This window comes from Peromyscus eremicus, chromosome 16_21, assembly GCF_949786415.1.
Source record: "Peromyscus eremicus chromosome 16_21, PerEre_H2_v1, whole genome shotgun sequence".
In the NCBI taxonomy this organism is placed as follows: domain Eukaryota; kingdom Metazoa; phylum Chordata; class Mammalia; order Rodentia; family Cricetidae; genus Peromyscus; species Peromyscus eremicus.
Genome location: NC_081432.1, coordinates 34,579,785 through 34,588,655, shown reverse-complemented (window position 1 = coordinate 34,588,655; position 8,871 = coordinate 34,579,785). Strand labels below are relative to the sequence as shown.

The window sequence follows — 8,871 nt, the reverse complement described above, 5'->3', positions numbered from 1 at the left end:
GGGCTTCTTGAGGGAGGAACACAGTCATCAAAGTGGGAGGAATTACTCACAGGTGCTACTCAAAGCGTGCAAACAGTTTTTAAAAATAGAGTTCTGACTATTAAAAGATACACTGGGGGTTGGGGGGGGGGACAGCTTTTAGTCACCTAACAACCTAGGAAAAGCAAATTAAAGGAACTCCAGGATACCAATTTCCTGGTACAAAATTAGCACATATTTTCTTTTAAACACAACAGCGCTGGGCTGACCTTTCCTCCATGGGATGCAATTTTATGTAACATCTTTGGGAAGAAACCAGTGAAGCTTGTTTGCGTCAGAATGCTCTTTCTTCTTGCTCTGGGAATTCTCCTGGGAACAGCTTTTCAGAATATATTAATATCAGGGGAGTGAAGGACAAGAGAGGTAACTACACCCACGGTAAAGGCATGGAAAGCACGTTTATCAAGAGGTAGCCACAGAGGGTATGGAAGGTGCCACACACTTCCTGAAGGAGCGCATGGAGTTTTGACTTCTTCCCAGAACCCATGGACTTGGTGTTCTCTGTGTTTCCAAAGGCTCAGTTATGCTTCTCTTCTAATAGTGCTTGATTTGAGCTCTTCCAGTTACAAACAAACTGCTTAATTTCTCCATGGTTTCCCGACTGCTGTCTTCAGCATCAGCAGGACACGCAATTATTGTTTAAACATTTTCAATGTGTTTAGCTGCACAGAGGAACGGGCTCATTGCGACATTTCCAAGTGTGCAGGTAACACACTTTGCTCACATTCACATGTCTCGCCTGTCTTCTCTCTCTCTTCTCCCCTCTTCCCTGTCCCCTTCTCTTACAGTTCTCCTCCTTCTGGGATATCATTACCCCAGTAGATTTCATCTGTGAAAGAAAAAAATACAATACATGTCTTTTTGAGTCTGGTTTATTTTATTTAACATCATGATCTCTAGTTCCATCAATTTTCTTGTAAATGTCACAGTTTTGTTCATCCTTGTGGCTAAATACTACTCCATCTGTATACACTTCCTTTACTCATTCATCTGGGAATGGGTCCCAGGGTGACTCCATAATGTCTTTTGTGACTTATATCATAGTAAACATCTATACACACAATTATTTAAGTGCATCATGTTAGAGGTTCTATGCTCAGTTTTTGTAAGTAATAATAATTAAACTCTACTCTTGGGTATTAAAGCATGTGAAATATTTAATTTTTTACCACAATGCATCCTTTTTTTAAAATTAGAAACAACCCATTACTGAAAAGTATGGTCAAAAGGAAAAACCTCAGGTCAGCTAAGCTTGTCTTCTCAGGATCAGTGCTGACAGCTGGTGAAATGTTGGACTCTGGGGGTCTGGAAGAGGGCTGGGACATCGAAAGGTCCAATTAAGTCTCCTCTTTACCTATGACCCAGAAGCAGGTGAGTTGAGGCCAATACCAAGTTGCCAGTAGCCACATGGTACCCTCAGGCTGTAAGTACTAAAGTAATGAATCATAGTTGTGTGCACCTGCATTCAGAGCCCAGCTTCAGGTTACCAACGGTGAACTGTCCACTGACTTTCACTCAGGTCATTTAAAACATTTGAGATGGCTGTAGATCTAAAGTGACACAGAGAGGCACTGTGCCACAATGCCCCCTATAGTCACATTTGGCAGTCCAACCACACACTGTCACAGCCATGGATCAGATAGATCCAAGGATTTTGACAGGATTGCTCCAGCTTTGTTTGAACTTGTGGGTGTGTGCACATATGCGTGTGTGCCTAAGTATTTGTCTGTGTGTGCTTATGTGTGTGTGAGCATGCACACCTATGTGTGTGCCTGTGCATGTTTATGTGTGTGTGAGCATGCACACTTATGTGTGTGCCTATATATGTGTGTGTCTGGGTGTGTGCTCCTCTGTGTGCCTCTGTGGGAGCATGAACATCTGGGTGTGTTGTATGTGTGCCTGTGTGTATGCATGTGTGCCTGTGGGGGTGTGTGTACCTATATGTTGGCTCTGTGCAGTTTTATCACAGTTGTAGAACCCCCTGACCACAATGACCCTTTTATAGACATGCCCATTTCCTTCCTGTGACCCCTTTCTGTCCCTAACCTCTAGCAAGCTCTAATTTGTTTTCCATTTCTATAATTAGTTCAACCAAATTATGTGAATGAAATGATATAAAATAGAACCATTTGGAACAGACTTTCCCTTCCCATTCTAGTCCCCTACATCCACGGGAGGGATTTCCCAAGTGGTCACGCATATCCGTGTTTGGTTCCATTTGTTACAGAACAGCACTATACTGCATGGCTGCATCAGTTTGTTTAACTTTTCACCCACTGAAGGGCATTCGTTATCAGTTTTGTGCTATTACCGAAAATAGCCGCACGTGCATTGGTACAAAGGTTTAATTATGACCTCTGGCATAAATGCCTGGTCACATGATCATTGTACATCTAGCTGTTCTGTTTGTTTGATTAGCTGTTTGTTGGTTTGTTTCACGAGATTTTTTTTTTTTTTTTTTTTTTTTGAGACAAGGTTACCAGGCTGGCCTTGAACTCCTGATTCTTTTGTCTTCACTTCCCCAGGGCAGGCATTGCTGGTGCCCAGTTTTGGGGTGTTGAGTTTTCCTAAAACCCGGCAAACTGTTTGCGGAATGCTGGTACCATTTTGTGCTCCCACCAGCAACATATGGTGTGAGTGATTCTATTTCCTCCTCTCCTTGCCAGTGTTTGGTATTGGAAGTACTTTTTATTTGGGCTGTTTTGATACATTTGTAGAGGCTTTAATTTGCATTTCCCCCAAAGTCAATGAGGTTGAAGGTCTCTCGTGGTTTATTTGTCATCTGTACACTTCTGGTGGAATGTCTCTTTATATCTTTTACCCATTTTCTAATCAAATCATACATGCACGGGTGCTTCTTTAGAGGGCTTGTTTAAATGGTGTGTACATGTGTGCTACTTTGGCAGGTTTATTTTTTTTAACTTGACTATCATTTTAGAGAGGTTTGGGGCTTGTAGCAAAATGGAATGGGGAAAAATAGAGTGATGTAATAGTCTCTCCCCATAAAAGCGCTCTGAACCTCTTCTGGCCACCATCCCCCACCAGGCTGGGACCCTGTCGCTATGGGTGAATGTACACAGATGCATCACAGTCATCTGAAGCCCATGGCTTATGTGAGTTTTTATCTTGGTGCTGTGCTTTGTGTGGTTTTGGACAAAGGAATGGGGACATGTACCTACCCATTGCAGTTTCAGAGTAGTCTCACCATCCTAAACATCCCCTGTGCTCCACCTAGTCACCCCACCCCACCCCCTCGCCATAACTGCTGGCAAGCAGCCATGGAGCGCATGTCCACATGCATATGTGTGCACATGGAGGCGAGAGGACCTTCTTCACTGTCGTTATTCAGGTGCTGTTCACCTTGGTTTTTTGTGGGGCAGGATCTCTCCTTTGCCTGGAGCCAGCTAATCCATCTAGCGGGGCTGGCCGGGGGAGCCCGAGGGAAGCCTGATCCGCTTTCCCGTTCCAATCAAGCACCACCGCATCCGGATGTTCCTTCGTGGGTCCTGGGATAGTGTACGCAGGCCCTCGTGTCTGCGAGGCAAGCACTTCCCCAACTGAATTATCACCAGAGTCCACCACTGAGGTGTTTTTAAGTCTCTATCACAGTTCACTGCTGCTTTAGTAATTCCTCAATGGTATTTGCTCTTGAACATCTTTATATGTGCTTTCCACCTCCCCCCACCCCCCCACCCCGCCCCTGTCTGTATAGGTCTCTGCATATTTTAAAATTGATTGTTTTTTTCAAGACAGGGTTTCTCTGTGTAGTCCTGGCTGTTCTGGATCTCACTCTGTAGACCAGGCTGGCCTTGAACTCACTGACTTACTGAGATCCGCCTGCCTCTGCCTCCTGAGTGCTGGGATTAAAGGCATGTGCCATCATGCCCAGCTTGAGTTTTTTTCTTACTGTTGAGTTGTGGAAGATCTTTGTATCTTGGATATTATTTGTCAGACATGTCTTTTGTGTATTCTCTCCTGGACTGTGGCGTGTCCTGTCACTTCTTGATGCTATTTAGTTTTTGTTTTTTGTTTTTTTTTTTTTTTTTTGCTATTTGGTTTTGCAGTACTATTCCTCCAGAAGCTGTGTGGCTGGCTTGGAAATATTTTCTCCCAGTTTGTAGTTAGTCTTTTCATTTTCCCCATCAAGGTCTTTTATAAAGAAAAAGTTCTTAGTTTTTCTAAAGCCCGAAGTATCACTTGGATTCTGCTATTTGGATTGAACCCTAGATTCCAGAAATTTCTTCTTCATTGTAAGAGGCAGCCAAAGAAGGTTTGCTGCTCAGCGATTGGTGAGCCAGGGAGCAACCCGGTAGTGTGGTTCCATTGCTGTACTGCTTTGCACTCACAGAAGAAAACCAGCTCAGGCGCCATGTTTCCTTCCTGTCTCCCAGTGCTGTACAAGGTAGAGTATCTCAGGTAGCCTGGTCTCCCCTGGATGAAAGAAGAAACAATGTCCAGAGTGGGGTCAGGCCAGGGAAGGCACTCCTTTACTGTGGGAGGAGTTCTTTTTTTCCCTACTGAAATGCAAGGAAGCTGGGTGGTTCTCAAGGATTCTGTCTTCAGAATCCCTGGCCAGAAGAAACCTCTGCTTCCACAGGCCTGAAACTCCCCTCTTGTCCTGAGACACTGGTGGCTGGGTGACCAGTGAGAGTTCTCTTCCCCAGGAAGTCTTCTGTAAATGCAATGGCCACAGAGTCCAGACCCCCACAAGCCTAGGACAGTTCCTTCCAGGCAGCTCTGGGCATCCCTGGAGCCTCATCAGTACCAAATAAACCCAGTAAAACCAAACAGCCAGAAAGGCTGAGAAAATGAAGTCGACACTGTGAGGACAGCCCATGCAAGTACCCTGTACCCCCAAACCCTAAAACAGGAGTCTCCTAACATAGCAGTCAAACTGTCTAGGATACAAAAGCATCAATAACAGAATTACCACCGAGCCAGGAGAATCACAACTTTAAAGAAAGAAAAAGAAGCCAAGTCTTATCAGTAGTGAGATTAATTGGATGCTTGGGGTTATGCATATGACAAGGATTTTAAAGCCATCATCATAAGCGTGCTTTGACAATCAATGACAAGTTCTGTTGACAGATAAAGTAATTTAAAAACCTCAGCAAGGAAATGAAAGATGCACAGATATACATACATAATATTATATATTACATATATCATATATATTATATAATATATGATATATTATATGTATTTCTAATGGTATCTATATTATGATATATATATCATTAGAAACTATAAAACAAAATGTTTTGTTATCAGGTTTATAATGAAAAAAACAGTATTGTATGGGCTCAGTAGGAGAGTGGGATGAATGAGAACGGAATTGGTGAAGGAAGAAGTGCTAATGGGTGAGGGGAGAGGAGAGAGAGCTGAAGCCTCAAGGACCTGTGACAACAACCAAAGATCCATTCACTTTTGTAGGTTAGCCCCGGAGGACCCTGGAGCTGAAAGAGATTTCAAACAATAATGGCTAAAAGCTCCCCAAATTTGGCAAAGGACACAAAGCTCTAAAAGCCATAAAATGGAGAAGCCAAGTAAACTCCCAATAAAATGCACTCAGAGACGTCCATTCCGGAACAAAACCATAACGAAGCTTCTAGAAAATAAAGATGAACTAAAAATCCTTGAAAGCAGCTGGAGGAAAATGCCGCATTCCCCAAGGCGAGCGCTAACCTGAAGACAGCGAATTTCTCATCCCCGGGACTCCAGGGAGGCAGGAAGCAAATGGCCCATTTTTCAAATTCTGAGAGAAAAGGACTGCCAGCCACAAATTCTGTATCTGGTAAAACTATCCTTCAGGAGTAAATGGGAAACATGCTGTTTGTCAAATGACAGAATGCCCAAAGAATTTGCAGTTTGAACAGCCGAAGCAAGCTTTCCGAGAGGAAGCCTCATGGTAAAAGAATCTTGGAGCATCAAGAAAAAGAAAGAAAGGGGGAGAAAAAAACAGCAGAAAGAGAACTTCTACTATTTCTGAATAGTATTCATGAATATCATAAATTGTGTTTGACTGTGGAAACAAAAATTTGCCATTTCATACCTAAGTCAGTGTAGGGGGTGGAGGAAGTTCACGGGCTGTGAGGTGTCCACATCCCACTTGTTAGACTATAGACACCAGTAGACTCCCAGTCACGTGTGCATGCTGTGTGTCATAGTCACGTGTGCATGCTATGTGTCATAGCTTCGGCTGTAAACTGACACAAGCAGAGTCACCTGGGAAGAGGAAACCTTAACTGAGGAATGCCTTCCATCAGATTGGCTGGTGGGCATATCTGTGGGGCATTTTCCTAATTGCTAATTGTTGGGGGAGGGCTCAGCCCATAGTTGGCAGTGCCATCCCTAGACAGGTGGGCCTGGACTGTTTAAAAAAGGTATCTAGCCAGGCGGTGGTGGTGCACACCTTTAATCCCAGCACTCAGGAGGCAGAGGCAGGTGGATTTCTGTGAGTTCGAGGCCAGCCTGGACTACAGAGTGAGTTCCAGGACAGCAAAGGCTACACAAAGAAACCCTGTCTTGAAAAACAAAACAAAAAAAAAAAAGGCATCTGAACACCATGAGCCTGGAAGTGAGCCAGTGGGCAGGTCTCTACTTCAGTTCCTGCTTCCAGGGTCCTGCCTTTAGTCCCTGACCTGGCTTCCCACAATGACGGGATGTAACTAATAAGCCAAATAAATCCTTTCATCCTCCAAGTTGATTTTAGTCAGTGTTTTATCAGAGTGGATAAAATGGAAAGCAAACTAGTGCAGTATCCAGAGCAACACAGAGAAAGGCCTGCTCGGGAACACTCTAAACAAGTCAAGGCGGAACCCTGGAGTTTGTGCAGATAATCCAGAGGAAGACAATTGATGAGAAATGGGACAGAGTAACCGGAAACAAAAACATGGAGACTTGAGCTTTCATATATCATGATGTGCCCAAACCTATAGTTAGGGACTTAAATTATTCCCTCTTAGCAACTGAAAGAATTTCTAGAATGCAAATTAGTCAAAACAAAAAAAGGAAAATATGTTCACAATTCACCAAGAGGATCTAATATTCAAAGAACTCCCTCCCCTCTGCCCAGTATCAGAACACACATTGTTTTGTTTTGTTTTTTTTTCAACTATGCATGGAACATTCCCTAAAGCATACCATATCCTGGACCATACACCAAATCCTCAAATTTAAAGGCGTTTATATTGTACAGACTATTTTATTTGACTATCATGAAATCAAGCTAAAACTCAATGAGACAAAAAAGAAAAAAGAAAACCAAACCAAACTGAACCAAAACAACAACAAAAATCAGAAAGTGTCTAAACTCTTGGAAATCAAGCAATCTGTGGGGAAATAATTCATTGGTGGAAAAGGATCATTCCAAAGAAGATATGAGAACATATGCATCGGTGTGCAAATGTTCACCAACTTTCGGCTGCTCTTGAGAATAAGACTTTTGTCTTGTGTGAGGTTAAAATAAATTTAAATACTTTTAATTATATAATTTAAATACTGAACTCTGGACACACAGCCTGTCAAGCTTTCAAATCAAATTGTCCAAAATGGCTTTAATCTCCACAATTTTAAGAGGCTCTAGAGTAAGAACACATCCCTTCACAAGATGACATCTGTGTCCTATTTCACATATATGCCTCAAACTGTCTGTTGAGAGTCAGAGAGCCTGTGGTTGGGGTCCAGTGTATGGGTGTCTTCTCTCATCATTTTCCAAGTTGGGTGCTTTCTCAAAGAGTCTGTCTGTCATCAATTCACACTGTCTTCTCCCAAGTGACTTCATCCATTTCCATGGCTTTAAGTGCTGCCCCAGTGTTGGCAACTCTCCATTAGACAATGTGGCTCTGGATCCCAGATCCATTCATATCTCACCTCAAACCTGCTGCTCCCCCCCCCCGGGTCTCTCACCTCTGTGTTGGCACTCTCAATTCACCAAATCACACAAGCCATAAGCTGGACAGCCATACCCCACATTCCTCCTCGTCATTCACATCCATGACACTTTTCAGCAAGCTCTGAGGACCTGATCAACAAAGCGCCTCTTACCTCCCTTTGCCCCAGGATAACCCAAGCCACCGCCCTGCTCAAGAAGTGCTGCAGTGAGCTCCCATCGTCTTCCCTTGCACCTCTCACAAATAATCCCTCTGGGATTATCCTCCACACGGAAGACCCCTGCTCTAAAGACTGTGATGTTGTTACAATACTGTGCTTACATGTTCCAGTGGCTTCTTATCACAGTCCCATTGGTTCACTCATGTTCTGTGTTTTCTTTAGCTAGAATACAGACGTTAAGACATGATACCTTACCTTCACTCCAGTAAGTCAGGACCTGGACCTCAACAGGGGACTCCGTGGACCTCGGTCGGATGAACCAATAAAGGCTGTGACGGTTAACAAACTGATGAAGGGCTGCATGTCCTAGTTAGGTTTCTGTGGCTGTGACGACACACTAACCAAAAACAACTTGGGGGAGGGAGTCTACAGTCCGTCATCCAGGGAAGTCAGGGCAGGAGCTCAAGCAGGAACGTGGAAGTAGGAACTGAAGCAGAGGCCATGGAGGAAGGCTGCTTACTGGCGTGCTCCCCTTAGTTTGCTCAGCCTGCTCTCTTATAGCAGTCAAGACCACCTGCCCAGTGTTGGCTCCACCCACAGTAGGCTGGACCCTCCCACATCAATCGTTAATTAAGAAAGTGCCTCGGCAGACTTTCCCCCAGGTCAGTCTGATGGAGGCAATTTCTGGATTGAGGTTCCCTCTTCCCAGGTATGTCTAGGCTTCTGTCAGGTTGATAAAAAACTAACCAGCATTGATGGATCCTATGTAATCATATAATC

At 43.8% G+C, this 8,871-nt stretch overlaps 1 long non-coding RNA gene across 1 annotated transcript; it reads right to left on the bottom strand.

Moving 5' to 3' along the window:
- Nucleotides 1–418: 418 nt before the first annotated feature.
- Nucleotides 419–8,574, bottom strand: LOC131926663 (uncharacterized). Its single transcript, XR_009383535.1, has 2 exons — nt 8,347–8,574; nt 419–868 (listed from the first exon to the last, which is right to left on the bottom strand). It is a non-coding gene; the product is annotated as an uncharacterized LOC131926663 (long non-coding RNA).
- Nucleotides 8,575–8,871: the final 297 nt, after the last annotated feature.